At 43.7% G+C, this 20,904-nt stretch overlaps 1 protein-coding gene across 5 annotated transcripts in view; it reads right to left on the bottom strand.

The window, feature by feature from the left end:
- The window catches only part of ZFAND6 (zinc finger AN1-type containing 6), a 36,793-nt gene extending 25,995 nt beyond the window's left edge, over window positions 1-10,798 (bottom strand). For 2 of the 5 annotated variants that reach the window (XR_010614728.1, XM_065688830.1), the window contains exons 1-2: window positions 10,661-10,741; window positions 7,708-7,801 (exon numbers count right to left, since the gene is read on the bottom strand). The gene's annotated coding sequence lies outside the window, so the exon portion shown is untranslated. Of the gene's footprint in view, window positions 1-3,622; window positions 3,702-7,707; window positions 7,802-10,182; window positions 10,290-10,660 lie in introns of those variants that run through there. The other 3 variants (XM_065688831.1, XM_065688832.1, XM_065688833.1) reach the window with 3 other exon arrangements.
- Window positions 10,799-20,904: the final 10,106 nt, after the last annotated feature.

The raw sequence follows: 20,904 nt of genomic DNA, 5'->3' as shown, positions 1-20,904 counted from the left end.
ATGACTTAATAGCCAAAAAAGTTATTTTCAAATGAAAAACTCAGTTTCTGTCAACAACTGGAGAATGAGCAAGAAAACACAACTTGATTAAGAATATTTTTGCACTGTAGAAGCTTTGTTTTTGCTAATCTATTTAGCTCAAAAGGCCTATAAACACAGTTGGAAGAAAGGATCTGTTAAAAATACATCACCCCACCCCTTCAATTAAGGGCTGAGAAGCTTATGACACATGTGAGACATCTACCAAGAACAGGGAAGGAAGACTTAATGTTCCTGATATTTCTAAAGGTAAAAAAAAAAAATAATAATTAAAAAACAAGCAGGTTTAAAAAATCCCAAGTGTTTCATGCCTCTGTTAAAGGGATTTTAAAGCAAGTAGAGATCCAAGCTATTTTTATTCCTTTGTAGGTCATGTGTAATTAACTGCTTATTTTCACAAAACCTTATTACAGTGTAAACATCACTGGCCAAATCATCTGCCCCACCCAGGCTGCGCTTCACACCACAGGAGGCCAACTATCTCTGCAAGGAGCCCTTGTATCTTCAGGAGAGGGCCATCCCTGCAGTACCAACCTTCCCTGCAACAAGCTGTCATGATCAGCAGCTCCTGAGCTCACTCCTTCACTACAGCTTTCCTAGAAACTGCAAGCAAAGTACTTAATGGGCCTAACCCCACATCTACAACTATGGGCAGATGTCCCTTTTTGGATATAGCTGAAACTCTCCAAGATGACATTACTCCTCTCCCCCACTCCCTTCTGCCTTGGGCACACAGCAATTAGCAGAAATGATCACTAAACCACTTGGGGAATAGGGGGAGGAAGAGAGGAAGAAAAGAGCCAGTTGGGTTGGCTAGAGCCACTAATTAAAATTATTTAAGCCAGCCTATTGGCTTTGCCTCCAGTGCTCACACGACCCACTCTGCAGGAAGAGTGGCAGGAGGCCCCCTGTGTGTAGCAGAGGGCTCTCAGGCAAGCAGGGAGCTGCAGCCTATGTCACAGCTCACAGGATGGATGCCTGCCCTCCCTAAGGCTCCAGGCACGTTTCACAGAGATCATTCCATGGGAGAGGCATGCAGCCTTCTCCAAGTAGTATTAAACAGTACCAAAGCACAGGGTTACGAACACAGCACATGGTGCACCACCCCACGTCATGACTCTAGAAAGTGCCACCAACAGTCAGTGGATCACAGATTCCTATTGCCTCAAACTAGGGAGATCAAATTTGTTTCTGCATTTTGCACATAGGTTTACAACGCCTTCTAAGAGTCTCGTATTCACAGAGATGTATATTCTATCCTGGCACAAAAAGCAGACACATAAATCCCACAGCACACAACATATTCACAGTGTTTAAGATCTGCAGATGGAGCATGTGCAGGAGAAGGTTTTATGAACAAGAAGTGCTGGAACAACCAATCGTCATGCGGGGACAACACAGGTCCTGCCAGCGACAGCTCTGAATGCAGGCAAGAAACATTTGCTATAGCCTGAATACAGAAGTTGTACAGCTGTGCCAGCAAAGTGGTGTGTTTATCCTTTAGGGCAGATTTGCTTTCTACAAACAGCCTGCATTAGAATTGTATACATGTGCTGAGAGAGTTGAACATCACACTTCTGTGTTGAATAAATCAAGAAAATTGGTCCCAGATAATATATCTTTCCTAACCAAGTTGGGGGGCGGAGGGGACCCAAGAAGAATGGCTGCTCAATCATCAAGCAATATGAACCAAGTTGCCTCATGTATTCAGTTGTTTTCCTGTTCCAAGCAGCTTTTGGCTAAATGTAGTATTTAATAGCACACAAATACTGAAATTTGCTTCCTTTTGTTTAAGTTAGTCTAATACACATGTTCATAATATGCTTACAGAAATTACAGCTAACTATATTATTCTTCTTGTCTTCACCTCAGACATCTGCCCATGCCACTAAGTCGAGGCCTAGCAGCACTTGCAAGTTAAGAAATTAATCAAAATTCAGGGATTTAAATACTTACATACCCCAGTCTTAAATATCTCCCCTGATACACAAGATTTGGACTACCTCTCAGCTAAAATACTATATCCAGTCACTGCTCATTCTGAAGTAGTATTTCTGGGGTTTAAAGACAATCTAGAACATTAAAAAATGCTATAAACAGATAAAGCCAGCAAGAGTGAATTAGTAATTCAGACCTATAAGCTGCTGAAGCTTGGCAAAATGCCAGCATGACAAGACACTGACATACAGAAAAGTAATCCATACCCAGCCTGTTGGGAGAAAGCAAAATGGCTCAATGTGAAACAGAAAGAAGTATACAATAATAATCACACTTGTTTACATCCAGTGGAGGTCTAAGCAATTGCTCTCCACTGTCATTTGGAAGATTGTTCCTAAGTTTTCACATCCATTCTTCTATCCTCTTGAAAAATGATAGAAAACCCATCGAACTCCTCAGACTCAACAAGTATCAGGCCAGTGAGTATTTCTTTCCAATTCCCAGGAGCAGATGTATATAGACACAAGTGTTTTCTATGAAAAACAAAGTCTGTATGGAAGAAAATACATTTCCCATTCTGAAAGCACTGTTCTGTACATGGCCTCATCCAACATACTTGTCAAAGATACAGAAAGGATGCAATTAAAAGAAAGTCTCCATTCTCATTAAATCCCCCTGCTTCCTGACTCGCCACTTCCTGCTCTCCTCCCTCTCACTCTATCCCATGCCACCCGTGGCAAATCGTACTTTTCCTGTTCCTGGAGACCCTTCAGATGCAGAAAGGGTCCCTAAAAAATATATATATATATAATTTACAATAAACTTGGTACAGAAACTGAAAATAAATTTTCCCTCAAAGAAAACACCTGCTAGCAACGGGCAATACAGGATTCAAAAGAGATTGACCAATTCCAAAGGAAAATAATCTCCTCCCCCTCTTTTTTTCCCTTGCTGGAAGGGCTGTAGCTGCAACACAGAGCAGTAACTCTTAATTCTCCTGTCTGTAGTTGTAATCAGGGCTCTGAGAGACCCAGATACTCTATAAAACTGATTAAAAAGAGAAAAAACGCAGTGTTCTACATAGTTTTTACAGATCTTTGTTCTAAATGCTAAAGACCTGCGAGGCATTCATCTCATCAAGAGCAAGCATACAGACAACAGCACAGCCGTCCTCAATGATACAACAAAAGACAATTTTAGACAAATGACTTGGAGCAAATGCTATCACTGAATAATCCCGTGGCAGCTGTCATCGTTAGTTAGCCGGAATCTCATCAGAATCAGAGAAGTTAGAGTTAAAACCGAGCTCTCTTCCTGTAACATTGTGTAACTCCACACCAGCAGCATTATCCTCCCTATTTTAGAATTGACATTTATCCATAAGACAAGCTGGAAGGACTCGATCCTTCCACGCGTAAACAGCGGGTGCAAGCCAACAGATGAGAAAACTCGGTCAAGTTTGAACCTCTCAACACCTTATTTCCTGTCTAAAGAGCCCTTTTGTTCTGCTTCCCTGCATAAATGTTAATATCCTGCCATCATTAGAAAGCGAAACAATGGAGAAAAAGCCCCACACACATGAACTTCGCTGCCCCGGAGGGCGAAATAACACCACACGACACGATTAGAACCGGAAAATTCCTACCCACGAAATCGCCTCAATTTGCTGTTTGCTTCACCCCAGATTAACTTCACTTGGAGCTGCACTTCGGCGCAACCTAGCCTGGACGCTCAGCCCCGCCTCCCCCGCCACGATTGGTCGAGGAGAGAAAGCCCCGCCCCACCAGCCATGCTCCGCTCCACGATTGGCGGAGCGGCGTATCCATTATTTAAAGAACTTTTCCTTGCTAGCAGGTTAGGCTGGGCGGGTTAGAACACCCTGGGCGAGCGGGTTCTTAAAGGGACAGGACCCCGCTCCGGGCTGTGACAAACTACAACCTCTGGCGACGCGTCGCCCCGAGCCAGCTCCGGAGAGTGCCCCTGCGAGCGGCAGCACCGGTCCCTGCGGGCACCCACCCCTACCCTGCACGCTGATCTCAGGCCGGATGGGTTGGGGTGAGGAGAGCAGGCGAGCGAAGTGGAAATGCTTCACCCCCTGCAGTTACACAACTGCGGCTTACTCTACTTACGAGGTAAATTAGACGTGGGGTTTGAGCCCATCCACTCTTAGAGAGTGACTGGAGTTACCCCGCGAAGCCGGGCACACTACATCAATTAGTAACCCTGGCTAAAAATACGTGGGGATGCCCGTTCCCAAGGCTTGTTTCAATTGAAAGCGTGAGTCAGCACAAGAGGAGCTCCGCAGGAAGCGACCGTCTCCATCTCACAAGGTACCATAGCTCTGCCAGAAACTTTTTGTGCTTATTCAAGCTTCACTCGACTTAACACATTTGCAAGACCCTGTTCAGATTCTCACAATCCAGAGCGTTTCTCACAGCATAACTTCCTCCCAGCACTACACAAAAACCTGTTGTTTAGGTGAAAAATCTTTTTTTCCAATAACAAACACTGATGTAGTTCTCCACCCATCTATCAAGTGAAAAGTCTGGAACATGCAGGAAGAGTAAAACCAAAACAACGCTTAATAAATATTTCACAGGTGCAGATGTGACACCTTGTCCCATTCCAAACAAGCACACTGGGGAAGAGGCAAAACACCGCCAGTGTTCCCCCTGCACCCACCGCAAGTATCATAATGGTTACACACCACTTACCTGCACAGCAAGGCTGCCTTGTATAAAGCACTGTCGCATGTTTAAAAGAATTAAAGATATAAATCTAGGGGAAGATGCAGCACTCAGTGTAAGCATACTTGGGTTCAGTTTGTACTGTGCAGGGGCAGAAGGGGTAAACTCCTCTTAGTTCTTCCCACTTTCCTCTTCCAGTGCTGGAGCAGCCTGCCTTCCCTTACTTCACCTTCTGCCTGTACCACAAAATGAGTATCTGTTGTAACTTTCCTATTCCTGACTGATCAAGCCCAAGACATTTTAGCAAATCTGCTTTACTGCAAATACCACCCAGCACCAGGGAAAATATTTACAGCAAAGTACTCCCCTGAGCTGTGATGCATGCACCAACAGAGCATAAAACACACCTTCTGGAAGGACATTTAATTCTTCTAAAACAGTCAAAAAGCACATGTAGTGCTACCTTCTATTTTAGAGCAATCTATCACACCACAAATCCAAATAGGACTGAAAAGCAGCAGCTCATGCAGTTTTAAGTTACTAAGTAGTAAACACTACACAAATGGAGTTATCAAAATTTGCATAACTTCCCGTACAGAACCTAAAATACAACCTGAGAGAAACAGACCTTAAAACCTTTACACCTGAATTCAGTGCCCTGCATGAGTCAGTAGACTAGAAGTTAACCGGGTCCCCTGAGGATAACTCTGAGGTCATATTTACATGACACGTTTTTTGACCAAACATCATCTGAGCAATCAAACCCAAGAAAACAGTTCATGCAAATAATACCAGTAAAACACCCTCTAAGCATTTCAGTAATCAATCTTGAAATGCTTCAAGTTTAAAACACATTAAATTTAGGCCCATAAAAACAACAGCAGAAGTCAAAAGTCTTATCAATCAAGCCACCTAATGCTAGAAGAGGCCATGACAAGCCTAAAGTCAGCATTATTGTTTAAGTACTTTCAAAAGGGGAAGAAAAATATAAACCCAAACCAGACACATTACCCCAAAATTCCCCAGCTCTGTATGCTACCACAGACATCTAGCCACCTTGTAACTGCAACAGTGATGAAAAGTAATGTTTATCACCAACCAGGCCACATTTCAGCTCTTGCTTCTGTTACACAGGCAACTAGCAGCTCCTTATCACTACAAGTGAGAAGTTTCATTCCTTTTTCTCACCTAATTTCCCCCCCAGCCACATAGTCTGGCCAACTCCGGTGCTCATCAGACCTTTCCATCTGTCTCGGAGTCACTGCTCTGGCAGAAGTTTGGCCAGCTTCTGATAAGCAAGAGCAGGGTTTACCCAGAGCATAAGGGGAATGGCAAAGCAGATTCTCCCCTATTCAACACTGACCTCCTAGATTTGCTTACCTCATCTGTCATTTAAAGCAAAAAACCCAAACCAAAACAAACCACGCACAACACAAAACTATCATACTAAGAATGCCACAAGAGTAATTTGCTATCCTCACAGAAGACTAACAAAAATCTGTGAAGTGGGACATGCAAATGAGGTTCACAGCTGAACCTGCCTCACTGCACTACAAATCACAGGTAAACATGTCTGTAGATGCTGGAAATCCAGACAAAAAATTGCTATTCAAGGTTATTATCCCATGCTGAACGGGGCCTAGTGAAACTAGATATTTAGAAGCCTAATTTATAAGCTCAATTTCTGTACATAAGCAACCTGTTTTCCCTGTGAATACACATTTTGAAGAAAATGCAGAGGCACCATCTTAAAGTCCAGTTACGGCTTTGCGGCTCTTACAACATCTGTGACAACGCAGAAAAACACTCCAAAACAGCAGATTGCAGCTGCAAGTCCATTAAGCAGGGCAGTTTTGACACCAGCATTGGAAAGCTTTAGTTTGCTGCCACCAAACTTTGCACTGACAGTAACAACAGAAAGCACCCGACTCTCATTTGACTGCTGTAATCATGGAACAGCAAAAAGGCCATTTGTTCTACAATCTTACACATAGAGAAGACAGCAAGTTTGGAGGACTCAACAGCTCAAGAGATCAAGAACAGAGCCTTTTATCTTCCAGTCACCAGTTCAGAGACCAGAATAGTAGCGATCAAAAGGTACATGTGATGGCTGTTCAGGGATTAGATGAAGAAATGGTTACTGGCTGCCTTGTTCCCAACAGATCAGTGTGAAGCACAACAGCTTTCCTCACATTCTGCACCTGTTTTTCACAGTCTTAAAATACACTGCACCTCCTGGATTCTGTACACGTTAATAAGTAGCAAAGCAACTGAACTGCTGCACACACATACTGAACTTGCATTGTAGAAAAGGACTTTACCCTCTGGTTGTCAGTTATGTCAGCAAGACAACATGTAATGAAGCTTTTATTTTTAAACAATTATAGCTCTTTCAGCTTTTTTATTATTAGAGCCAGCCTTAAAAGTAATGTTTAGCTTCCCATTCCTTTCATACCCTCAGATCCTGCAATCCTGTTTATAAACAATAGTCCTCAAACTTGCTGTATTACATATGTAGCAATTTCAGAACTTGGGCATTTCAGAAATGACTGAGACATTAGTAATCATTTTTTAAATCAAAGCTAAACACAACACAGACTTCATGAGCGCCATGTTTACTTAAGGACAGCGGGAGAAAATTCCCTGTGTGATGGAAGAAACATTTTCATGTATCTTCAATACACCAGTGGGCATTCTCTAGGAAGTCAATTAGCAACCGACTTTCCAACTTGACTGTAGTTTTTAAAGTCTGCAAAAGTACCTGGGATTTTCAGGCTGGATCAGTAAGATGAAAACAAGTTCAGAGTGTATGTTCACTGAAGGTTCCAGAGCTGACAGATTCATTGTGCCACTACAAGCATTATTACCAAAATCAATCTCATACACAACCCCAGCAATACATAACACATTCATTCCCAAGAATGAAGTTGCTGATAAAAAGCCAAGATCCTAGACACTTCAGACTTCCTAGAAGTAACTAAGGGGGCCCTTGCATACAAAGAATTCAGCTTGCTATTCCAGGAGTCTAGAGAGAACAACATACCAGAGAGATGAGATTCCAGTAGTCTTGAAGAACTTGGAGATTTCCTCTTGCTGCTTTCAATCCAAGATATGCTGCTGTACTGCAATAATCAAATCTGGAAACAACAAAAGATGTGCATGTGGTAAATACTGGGTCTTCATCAGAGGGGACTGGTTAGTTGTCTGGACAGCAGTACAGATGCATCAGACAAACACATTCCCCTGTAAATCTTAGCAGCTCCTTCAAACCACCCAAAGCTTAGCCACCCCAGGAACTTGAAAGTTCATCCACGTGTTGAATTCCAACTGCCTCCTTTAATACACAGAATGAGTCACTAAGAGAATCATTCCTTCCCCCCTTCCCTGTTAACTCCTGGCTTATAAAGCTGCACATCCATAGCAGGTCTCAATTGCTCTCAACAGTTGCCATGCTGGTTTGGTTTCAAGATTGGTTTTTTGGTAGTGTTTTTTTTTTTTTTTGTTTGGGGTGTGTGTTCAATTATTTCTTTATCTGTTGTTATGTTTGAGGGTTTTTTAAATCAGGACATGGAATTATATCTTGTACAGCTACACCACCAAAGCCTCCAGTAATAGATAGACTTGCCTCAGTCAGAGTTCTTGAGAAGGTATCTAGGCATTTTAAAAGACTTTGCCTTGATATCAGATACCTCGAGTGGAAGGGAAAAGAAAAAGCATACTGAAGTTTTCATTGAATTTAGCATGGTCCAACTACATTTATGTGTAATCTATACTCTTTGTACTTTAAGTATCTTGAATGCAAGTCATAACCCATTCACTATTTAGAAAACTTCAGAAGAATAGCTGCATAGCTATTAGCTGCCAAGAAAATGGAGCCAGAAGTTTGCATACTTACAACTCTCTCAGAAATCAGACTGATTAATATAGCTGCTACAAAAGGACACTTTCACAGGAACAGGGATTACCTTTATCTGTAACCATAGCAACTTTTCAGTAGTTTGCGTTAATGCTACTCTCCCTCTGATAACTTGCCACTATCTCTTTCAAGCTATTTGTATAAGGTTTTGAATGTGCCATCTGAGGCCCTAAAGTAATAAGGAGTTGAAATGAAAACTTGCATTCTCAGATCACACTCTCACAAGTGTATTACACAACATACAATGTTGTTCATTTCTGCCATAAATTCATGATTAGTCAGGGAGTAAATTTATTTTAATCTATTATTATAAAACTATGAATCATGTTAAAAGACAAAAAAGTATTTTAAGAGGTATCCTATAAAATACACAGGAGATGGTTTCTTCAGAAGTGAAGAATTTGTTCTGCTCTAACTGTAAAGTAGTAAACCCACGGAATTGGGCCACTGATAGATCACAGGCTTTGATATTCAGTATCATAAGCAACAGAAATCATCCTAACACACACTTATTTTGGCCTGAATATATGGCAGATCAGAGAAGAGCCAGTGCCCTTGTTCTGGGTGAAGTGATTAATATAAAGAACAGGTGTCAATACCTCAGCACTAGATAAACAAATCAGGCAGAATTCAAAGAGCAAAGCTATAAAAGTTAAAGGAGAGACAGAAAAGAGACTAAGGAAGGAACTGACAGATTTGTTTCCTCAGTTGTTGAGCTTCCATCCACAGTTCAGAACAGGATTAGCACTCTATCAAAGAAATTATTTAAGGTGACATCAGACAAGCAAGAGGAGGAAGAGAACAGTTTCTTCTTGATTTCCACACCCCCGTGAAGTCCATAGGGCAGTTTACCAAGCTGCACCCTTCTCTCTTCAGCATAGCTTGGCACAGTTAAGATGTGCCCATAAGATCCATACAAGAATGAAGGAAACCTTACATATTCTTTACTACCCATAACCCTTACGCAATGGCACCTATTACAGGGCAAGGCTGGACAAACACCCAGGGAATGGACTTCAGAACACAACGGTGCACTTTAAGTCAGTCCACATGGGGGTAGAAGTAGCTACTATCAGTTTGGCCAAATGCCTCCACATTACATTAGCACATTTGGTGGAAGCGTCTGTATTTTGCTGTTGTTACTGGAAGGAAAATACTTAGTTCTTTTTCAAGATCCTCCATCCTACTATCCTGTGGAAACGCGAGTGGATATTCACGCCCCTTATCTATCACGCCAGGCTTTATTGTAGAGTGTAGAAGCTTGACTAAACTTCCACAGGGGTGAATACAGGAACAACAGAAACTTCTCGTGCAATAAAACTCAAAAAGATGACAACCTGCTGTAGGCTTAAACCCTTGGTTTAAGGGGAAGGGTGCCACAACACAAACTGCATGTTGCTGCCTAAATAATCACGTCCCCAACCCAGCCAAAACCGCTGCACTGAACTTATCCGAGGAGCAGAAACACATGCCCCGACTGCAGCCTCCAACAGCCCCAATCCGGGGAGAAGGCCCCGGCAAGAGCCGGGGGGAAGCCCTCGTCACTTGCAGGGCACCGCTACCAGTTCAAGCGCGATCCCCCGCAGCAGCTCAGGGACCCACCGGCCGGGGAGGCCTCGCCGCCGGCTCCCCACCGGCCACGCTCAAATGACCGCGGTGCCGGGCCGGCTGCAGGGCTGGTGGTGCGCCGCGGGCCGCCCGGCCGCCTCTCGCCTTCCACCCAAGGACACGAGTACAAACACCGCTGCCCCGAGATGGCTCCTGCGCACGCAGCGCGGAGCTGCGCGGCGGGGGGGGGTGCGGGGAGGAGGAAGGAACGACCAAAAAAGGCAGAAACGGAGCCCCCGGGCCCTGCGCCCGGCCCGGCCTCTCAGCCGCCCCGCGGCCCGGAGCCCGCCGGGTGAGCGGGTCAGCGGAGCGAGACAGGAGTGCGAGGAGAGCCCTTGCCCCAGCCCTCACCCCCCGCCGCTCCCCATGGGCGAGCAGGCGGCCGCCGCCCCACCTGCCCCGCGGCAGAACGGGGCCGCCGGCCCGCAGCCGCTCCGCCCGCCGGCCCCCAGCGCGGCTCCTCTCCCCTCACCTGCCGCCGGGCCCGCCGCGCCCCGCCGCCGCCCGCCCGCTGCACCGGGCCCCGACCGCTCCTCACCAAACTTTTTTTTCCTTTTCTCCGTGTTTCGCTGCCCTCGGAGTGACGCGGTCGGGCGCTGATTGGCGGAGCACAGGAAGGGAGGCCGCGCAGAGGCGGAGCTACGGCCCGCGACTAATTATTACAAGGAGACGGCGGCGACGTGAACCACTAAATGCTATTTAAAGGGGCAGCGGCCTGTCATCCGTTCTACCACACACACACCGAGAATGACCTGAGGCGAACGCAGGGCCGGGAGCGGGCGGGCGGGCGGCTGCCGCCGGCACCGGGCGGGTTGAACGGGCGAGCTCTAAGGCGGGCAGGGAGCCCGGCTGGTGCCCTGGTAGAGGGGGAGATCGCCCACGGGCCTGGGGTAACCCGTGAGGAGATCACCCCCTCACACGACGCCCCGTCATACCCCACATCCCTATCAACCCTCTCCCCCCCACAGATAAACTCATCTTGCTATATAAATCCTGTGTAGCTGCCTGCTGCCACCCCCTCTGCCGTGGGGGAGGTCCAAACCCGTGGAGGAAAAGGTTTCCTGTCAGCGCGTTTCTCTTGTGTGGGGTCTGTACATCATCCTTGCTGGTCACCACTTCTGCCCTGCACAGTCAGCTATGGAGTCTGTTATCTACAGTACTTTGCGTGATTTGGTTCTGGTTTCATCTCCTTTTTTTTCCCCCACTGTGGGGCTCTGAGGCAATTACACCACAGCTTATTTTTATACAGAACGTTTTCACGTCACACGCACTATACCCAGTCTAATGTCACAGGCGGCTGTAAGTTAAACCATAAAGGAAGGTTTTGAAGGTGAGATTTAAGGATGTTGAGAGACTTGGAGGCTCAAAGCAGATAGGAAGGGAGGACAGGATTCCAGAGAGATGAAACAAGCGAAATAAAAGAGGAATTTTATCTTTGGAGAGCACATTGGAGCAGGCCAAGGCTGCGGGAGCTGCCAGGAGGTGAGCTAAGTTTGCACTGAGTTTTGGAGGAGGAGAAAAAAGTGAGCTATTGTGAAGCTTAAAGGATGCCAGAAAAGCCGAGGATGGGTAAAATGTTTCCATTCTCATGGGGAACAGCAAACAGGTTTGAAAAGTTTGGGTCTTTTTTGAGCAAAGGAACTCGAGACTATCCTAAGGCAGGCATTGCAACAGGACACACAAGGATTTCAGCAAAGATAAAGTCTAAGCAGAGATCTTCCATGGGCAAGATCACTATCACCAATGGTGTGAGCCTAGTAGGTAGAACCATAAACCTGGCAAGAGAACTTAAAGGAAGAAGGCCCTTAATTCCTTTTTTTGAATAGCTGAGCTTGGATCAACACCAGAAAATGCCGGTGCAACCAGCATGGAAGCGCTAACATAGCTTTACACCTATTTTGGTAGAGATTATTCACTCTTGGCTGTCTTTGCTGATGCAATAAGTCTTCCAAATGCCAGGCTGTATGAAGAGAAGATGACCTGCATTGCATGTGGGTATCACAGCATTCCCCACAACATTATTTGGAGCGCTTTCATGGTGTTGGCAGTAAGCATAAGGAGCTGTGGGGGGGATGATCACATTCCTCCAAGCCTCTCCATGATCATCTCTTTTTTTATATGATTTTTTAAAAACCTCAAATTCCCTTCGGTTCATCTCAGGCTGCTTTCTTTGTGGCAGGTTTCCTCTCACCATTAGAGATGCAGAAGGGTAGGGTGGAACATTGACAGTTCCTGTTTAGACAGGCCAACAGATTCTTTTGCAGTTGTGAGCAACCAGCACAACAGCTGGCAGTGGCAGCAGTGGGAATAAAAAGGGAAATGCAAACAGTGAACAAGACGGACACCTCCTGCCAGGAGTTACTGACCGGCAACACATGGTGGAACAAATGTTAAGTTATGGCAGCAAATGTCAAGGGGGAGCAGCCGAATGTTCAGATGTGATCTTTCTCAAGTTGTGAATGAAGCTTATCAGTTTTCTGATGTGCCCAAAAGAGGAAACTCAGTTACAATAATTCTGGAGTAAATGGATTTCTGGGAGCATTCAGAATGGTCAGAAGTTGCCACAGCTCAAAAGGGGCAAACAGCTGGGAAACAGGGAACACAAACGTTTATGTCATCTGCAGAAAAAGAACCAGTAGTCAAACTGTCCCTGAGGGAGAAAATTAATATACAAGATGGGGTAAAATAAAGAATGCAGTTAAAAATTAAATGTACATCTTGATACAGTGTGAATAGAAGACATAATATTAAAGAAATAGTGTTCAATTTTCTAATTTGAGGACCTCAAGACTGATAGGCTAAAAAAACTTGCTGAGCTCAAGTAGGATAAGGAAAGAGAGAAGTTTATAATCAGAGAAATGACTACGCTGTTAACCACCCAGAGAAGGGCATCCTTGACTCTGAGAGAAGGTCAGAAATCAGCTAAAGAAGATGGAAAGTCAAAAGTGACCCTGATCCAGCAGATGGAAACAGAGGCCTGTTTTCTGTAAACCACTGCAGAGAAGGAGTTTGTTGGTAGGAATAGTTTTGAATTCTAAGAGTAGACTAATGTTCAGCACGATCTAGAAGCATGTGGAGGCTGATATGCAATGGGGTGTTCATGGAACAATTTCATTCTACCAGGCAGGATTTTGCTTGAACAGAGCCATCCAGAAGAAGCTCCAAACAAATAGGTAGGGATCTTGGTACAAGCTGAAACACCCATGAGGGCGGTGAAAGGTTTCCCAGCTACTGGCAATTTGACGCTGCATGGCAAAATGGAACAATCAGGGAACAGTACGTCCTCATTTATAATGTTACAACTGAAACAGTGTTTATTCTCCTTGACCTGTGTTATTTAGATCTGCCTGTCATAATTTAAGGCTCCCAACACCTTGGTATCTCAGCACAACTTATTCTCATGTTCTTAAGTGCCATCTATTCATACACCTTTTAGAAGTTGTTGGCAAAAAAAAATCTGAAATTAGTTTCTTCTAATTTTTATTCCCTTCTCCCAAATCCATTTAAGCTATCTCCTAATGCACACAAACGCAGAGGACGTTTTTCTCTGTTTCCTTTCATGTTTGCTTCTGCTATAGCAGCTTGTTATTTCTTTTGCTAAAGCTTCAGAGACCACTTGAGGAATCTTAGTAATGTATTCATTTTAAGGTAGATTTATCTTCAGAGCTCGTCAATAGAAAGACTCTTCTTCACTTCAGTGGGCTTTGGATCAGGTGTTTAGTGCTAACATCATTTCAGTTCTCCTCATCTAGTTGTTTGGGCTCAGCATGCATCCCCTGAGACTGCTGAGATTTTCACCAGAGACTCTAATGAGAGCAGAATCAGCCCCTACTTCCTGAGAGACAGCCTACAGAAATCCAAAAGAAATAAGCACAAGACTTTCTTGAACAACTGAGTCTAAAACTTCATCTGATTTTATCCTCAATCTCACCAGATTTTTTCCACAGCCACTTTGACCTCTGTTCTATGTAATATCCTAACAGGATGAGCTGGAGTTTCAGTTACCCAGGCCTAGTGGAAATTGGGCCCAGCAGTCATTTGGCAGTGGGCCTTTAAGAGCAGCAATGCCAGCTCTCTATTGCAATACCCAGATTCAGAGATCTGTAGAATTAAGAGTCCAAATTCTGCTTGTATCTGCAAGCCCAGAACACGACTGACTTCAAGGGGGTTGTAGGATTTTAGCCAAGAGCAGAAACTGGCCCAGGAAATTTCAAGATTCCCTCATGTTTGTTTATCTGGTGTTATCATTGAGAACTAAGAGCTTCCTTCATGATGCATTTTAGTTTTAAATTACATAAAGGATATTTACTGTGCCGATGCCACATAGTTTGCAAGAAAGATGCACATATGGAAATGAAAAAACACTGATTACCATTGGGATTTCCAGCTTCCAGCATTCATTTTCCAAAACAACCCAGGGACTATTTCTCATCAAAAAATGTAGAAATGAAAATCAAGTTTTTTGCTATTTATGTATGGCATCCTGCAGTCTGACTCATCAAGTCTGTTGTGAAAATGGTCAGAATAAAAAACCTCATAATGTAGAAAAAGTTCAGTCCTCTGCTTTTATTTTCTCTATACTGGTTTCCCAGCCAGAGACATGAGTCCTTGCCTAAAAATAATGTCTTTCTGCCTCTCAGGGGGTGAGAGGAGATCTGAGGAGAGCTGAGTGATCACCAGGGCCAACAGGTAAAAACACAGATAAAGGCTGAGAATGAATGGATCATTCTGTAAAAACAGGTAAGTGGATGCCAGGCAGAGCATGGCTGCACAAAAGCATCCGAGCAGCCAGTGGAGCCAGGTCAGTCCTGCCCTGCCCAGGGTGACATCACCTGCTTCAGAGCCAGCAGCTCATTGATACTCTTGCAGCTGCAGAACAGACCTGAGAGCAAAGTGCCTGCTCAGTGTCTGTCTTGAGCAGGGAGCAGCATAGGATGGAGGTCCTCCACAGAGCAGAGCTCCAGTCTGGTTCTCGTTGGAGCTACTGGGCTGCTCAGCATCTTTCAAAATGAGGCAGATTGTTTTGCCGGGCAGTTACAAATCTGGGAGCTTCCTTCTAGGTAGCCTTTAGAAATCTGGGCTGGGGCCTTTTAAAGCCTTAATGACTCCCTATTTAAGCTTTTAATATCCATGTTAAATCGTTCATTGAGCATGGCCTGGTATTCAGAACAGTGTTGCCATTGTCACCCCGTGAGTAACTTTAGGCAAAGAAATTATCTTGTACCTCTGTGACTTTTCTTCTGCATCTGCTTTGTCTATGTAGATAGTAAAGTCTTTCAGCCAAAGAGTGGCTCATGCTATGCGTGTCTACTCATCAACACAGTGAACTCCAGTCTTGCTGAGAGCCTCTCTGTGCTCCTCAGTCCTACCCATAACAGTAGCATCTTTACACATAGTGGCTTCTGTATATGCTTGCCTTTCACCCTACTGCAGAAACAGGGTTTTAGCATTACTATTTACAACCAAAATCTGGAGTCCTGAACTCTGTAAAACTGAAGTATCCATATACCATGCTTGCATGAACCCTCCACAAATTCTGATTCTATGAAATAGGTCACTGTACTTGAAAGTCCAGAGGCTACCAACGGCTCTGGCAACCAGGTACTAAATTGTGAGTATAAAGGAACCAGAGATGCTCTAACATGACAATGTCATCCACTGAAAAGTCTCCATCCACATGAGAAAGCTGGCCCTATCTGTGTTCTGATCCTTGCAATCTAAGGTAAGTAAAGAACCTGTTGTCAGGGCAGCACTGCTTGGTGATCCATTAATCATAGAATCATAGAATGTTTAGGGTTGGAAAGGACCTTAAAGGTCATGTAGTTCCAAGCCCCTGCCATGGGCAGGGACACCTTCCACTAAGACCAGGCTGCTCAAAACCCTGTCCAAGCTGGCCTTGAACACTGCCAGGGATGGGGCAGCCAGAGCTGCTCTGGGCAACCTGTGCCAGTGCCTCAGCATCCTCACAGTAAAGAATTTCTTCTTGATGTCTAACCCAAACCAACCCTCTTTCAATTTAAATCCATACCCCTTGTCCTATCACCACATGCCCTTGTAAGCAGGGACTTTTACCAGCACTCCTTTGGAGGTCTTTAAAAGCCAGCAGAATTTAGTGCATCCCTGAGGGTGCTCTGGGCCAGTTTTTGCTTTCGTGACTTTCTATTGCCTCCTCTGCATGTAGCAAAGCTCTTGGATAACACTGTGTCCCTGGATTCTTGGATTTAGAAGCCTGTTTGTGTAAATAATCTTGGTGCCCAAGCACATACTGGTGCCTAGAAAGCAAGCAGTTTGCTCGAAGCATCTGTCAAGGATCTAGATATAAATGTTCCAAATGACAAAAATGTCTGTTCATCCATCTACCTTCCTGCTTAGGAATGCCAAGAGCACTGGATTATTATGGGTTTGACGCTCTTGTTCGTTCTGTTACTGTCCATCTGACCTTGCTAGTTCAGATAGGCTGTTTGTCAATGCCAGAGAAATCTGCTGCAACAACAGAGGGAATATCTGGTGTCAGTGTTCTCCAGCTTCTTGAGGGAACTACCTCATTAGAGAAGCTAAAACATCGTTTTGATTGCTTAGAAGCAAGCATTTGTTTTGCAAAAATCTCCATGCAGTTACTCACTTCTTGTAAAATTATAATGCCTCAAGTCTTTTTCTAAAGCAGTCTCGGGTACTGGAATGGCTTGAAATTTGCAGCCAATAAACAGTTTTACAGCAAAGCAGATCTGATCAGTGTTTCCTTAAGTGAGACAATTAATCTGTGCTGTCAAAATGTCATCAGATTTTGGTGGATTTAAAAACAATAAAGTGTTTTAGTGGAGAAAGTAATAAACCAGGACATTTCTATAGCTTCACAGATGTTCATAATGTATTTGAGATTTGGTGTGCTTTCTTTTGGAAATTTGGAGCTTGGATTTTTAGTATACCTAGAGTACAAATTTTTTTGTCCCATAATATGCAACTATTGTTCATGACTCTTGTCCTGGTATTCTACTTTAAGAAAGAAGCCTGTTGGAAGATTGATAGCTCTGTCTACTTTTGGGTAGTACCTTTCATTCAGGGATCCTACAGCTATCACAGAAATCCCTAACTCCTTCTAGCCAGAAGTATGACACATCCTTACTGCCTTTCTGAAGTGTACTTTACTCACTGTTGGATTGCATCAGGAGGGACAGAGTCTATCCCTCTCTCACCTCCATGCTGGCAGTTTCCCAAGGAATTGCCAGCAAACATTAGGTTACAGACCATGCTCCCTGCACTCTCTACATAGGGAGAAGAAAGGGCTAGAGAAAGAGGTATCATCTTCCTGTTCTCCTGTAACAGATCGAAATCTTTGGGTACCATCACATGTGAGCAGTTCCTATGCAGACATAGCCTGTGTGAGGACCACAGTGACAAAAGGAATCAGGGACAGCAGAGGCCTATCCATCCACATTCCCCCCACATCACTGCTACATTTTATAAAACCAGATATTATTCAACTTAACTGATAGAAAGTCTGGTGTCCGACTCCCTGTACTATCTTTTAATGTCCTGTGCACTATTCAAGACCTATTAAAAAGACACATTAGCAACTTACCAGGGTTAAACACAGCAAATGCCTGGTGAATTTCCCGAGCAACAGTACACGTAGAACAAGGTTGAGGATTTGGATCACTGACAGGTCTATGGTTGAAGAGAGGTTTTTTCTTAATATTATAGTCACAGGGATGTTTCTGTTCCTGCTGTAAATGCTTAGCTAATGTTTCTTAATGCACATCAGTTGACTTGGAACTTCAGAGGTTTACGATTCCTCCTTTCTTCCCTATGATTCCTTCCCCTCTTCATCTTTCTCCCTCTCTGCTCTTCACATTCTTCTCTTCTGCTGCCCTCCGAAGTACTCCTGAGTAGCGGGGTTATGACATAGCTGATAAACTAGGAAATTATGACATCAGAGCAATAAATCACACCTCCCTCCCAGCATTCTTCTCTCTGCTTCTTTCTTCCTTTTCTACTGATCTCCTAAAGGATTGAGGAAAATTGTGACATTAGAAGGAAGCATCTTCTTCCAATCTCTGTGCTCCCAGTCAGACCTCTTGTAGGAGGTGATTTTATCCTTGTCTTTAAACATTCTAGAATCGTGATAATAAATTTATGCCCCCTCAGTTTTCAATCTTAAAAGTGAAAGCATGATAGAGTCTTCTGTTTTCACAGTAATGGCCATTTGACCATATTCTGACATCTTACAGGCTTGCAAAGTTTTCCCTCCTTTGGGAAATAGCTAATAATCAGAGTTGCCACAATAAACAAGTTCTGCAGAAGGAGAGCATCACACCCGAGTTCAGAGCTCCAGACTGCAGCTGAATTTATTTATTTCACTTAGCAAAACTCTGGTATTTCTGAAAGTCACACCTCCTAGAGTATAACATCCCAGATGTGAAGGTACAATGGGTTCCTGTGTGCTTCAGCTGTGAGAAAGCTGGGGTGTGTAAGTAATTCAAGTCCTTCCAAAACACTGTCTTATAAAACCTACACTGTGCTTTGCTCTTGTATGAAGCATTCTCTATAATCTGCTTGGGAATATGAATTTTACCTTATTTCTTGTCCTTACTGGGCCAAAATAACATTTACACACCCCACACCAAGCTCACTAGCTCTCACAAAGAATAGTACTTAGTATACTGCTGTTAATTTGCTGACATACCTAATTATATAGTTGAATATGTCAGCATTAAGTTATGTCTATATGACAGGCATTGAAGTGGCTGTTACGTAATACAGATGTACCCAAACCACTTAAAATGAAGCTAATACACTGCTAACCATTGTAGAAGCCATTGCTAAGCCATGTGGACTGCAAAATCAATCAGAGTAATATTTATTGACTTACAGTCACTAGCCTGTACCAAACTCTGGTTTTAGCTACTACAGTACTACTGGCAGTAAGACCTTGCCCAGTATTTCTGCCTACACAGCAGTGATCACAGCCTTGAGTTCCAGCGGTGGCAGATGAGATTAGCCACAGAAGGATAAGGTTTCATCATCCCCTCTGTCTGCATCCATATTCTCCATGAGAAGTTTCCACCTTTGCTGTCAGGGTGAAAGAAAGGGATGGTAACCTAGTTTATAATTCATATGGCCCATTTTACAGCTGAAAGGAGTGGTGGAGATGTGTTGGTGCTGAAATGTTGGATTATCAACTATAATACAGACACACAACCTTTTGGGCTACTTTCATGCTACTGTCAATAACATCCAGAAGAACATACTGGGAGGAACACTGATCATTTACAAAACTACCACTGAATGTGCTGGAGCTGCCTGCCAGAGCCCTTGCCGTTGGATGGAAGAAACTGGGAGAAGTAAAAACCATAGAACAGAAGGTTTTACTAACAAAACATCCCAATGTAGCTAAAAATCAACATTAAGTCTTTACTAAATCAGAGAAATTAAAGCAATAAATAAAACAGGGGACATCATAAACATTAGAGAGTTATGTATTAGTCCATATCTAACACAAGTTACTTCTCAAGGGTTTTCTCTTCCAGTGCTACAGCAGATTTTATGCATGATCTTAGGCAATATGCATAGCTTATCTCTGCCGTGGTGTTAAATAATACTTCCCTTATAATAGCTCATTTTGCAAGTTGCTGAGTGTCAGAGTATTTATTAGATAGGATTATATCAGGTTTTGAAGAAGGGATAGGACCTGCAAAAGGCATATAAAAATGGGATGAGTTCAGTTGTCCTTGGAATCAGTGGGAGCAGAGGCCATGGCAGAAATCAGGCATTCTCAGGTTCAGTCTCTAACCAGCACAGAGGGAGCAGGTTTAGTATAGAGGCAAGTATTTATACTCTTAATGCTCAGCAGACAAATTGTTAAATTGCAAAAAACAAAAAATGTTGTTTGATTTCCCATTGGCAACACTTGTAGAAGATACTTCACTGTAGGACTGCTTCTTCTCCCGATGAATGAGCTCCTGGTAAGCTCTTGGGAAAAGTTTGAGTACAATTTCTAATGGGTCAGGTCCTGTGAAAAACGGGGTGATAAAACTTTTCTTGTTCAGTAAAGCAGAGTAGTTACCAGATGTGCAGGGGCTGTACCAGCATAGGGGCCCTTGGTGGTGAAGAGTCTAAGTACATAGTGACAAAGATAAAAAAAAGACAGGGGCAGGCAACCATGATGGCTGGTCATGTTCCTCCTTTACAGCATTAGGTATATTAAATTGAGTAACACACAATGGGAAACACTGGAGAGTGCCAGCATCTGGGAAGACACCAGTACTTCAAATTCATTCAATGGCTAAATCAGGTGGCATTTGTATGAGTGGGTTTTATATCCTTTAAAGTTATTTCCACCTGTTAGCAGTGTAATAACTACAGAAAGATCAGAACAAACAATGTTCACCATTTCTGTGCATAGACAGGAATATTCTACCTGCTGCTGAATTCCCTTCTCTGGCTGTTACCTTCATTGCCTTATGTATACCAGAGAATCAACATTTCTGCATTGCAGCATTCTTTGTCATGTCCAGGTAATTAAAAGAATGCCACTGCACCTGGAAGAACTATAAAAATGTCCTTATAAAAGTATCAGCAGCATTTAATAGAATCATAGAATAGTTAGGGTTGGAAAGGACCTCAAGATCAACTAGTTCCAACCCCCCTGCCATGGGCAGGGACACCTCACACTAAACCATACCACCCAAGGCTTCGTCCAACCTGGCCTTGAACACT

The sequence above is a fragment of the Lathamus discolor genome, chromosome 8 (assembly GCF_037157495.1).
Source record: "Lathamus discolor isolate bLatDis1 chromosome 8, bLatDis1.hap1, whole genome shotgun sequence".
Lineage (NCBI taxonomy): Eukaryota > Metazoa > Chordata > Aves > Psittaciformes > Psittacidae > Lathamus > Lathamus discolor.
The sequence above is the reverse complement of the archived record's forward strand: the minus strand, read 5'-3'. Positions and strand labels throughout refer to the sequence as shown.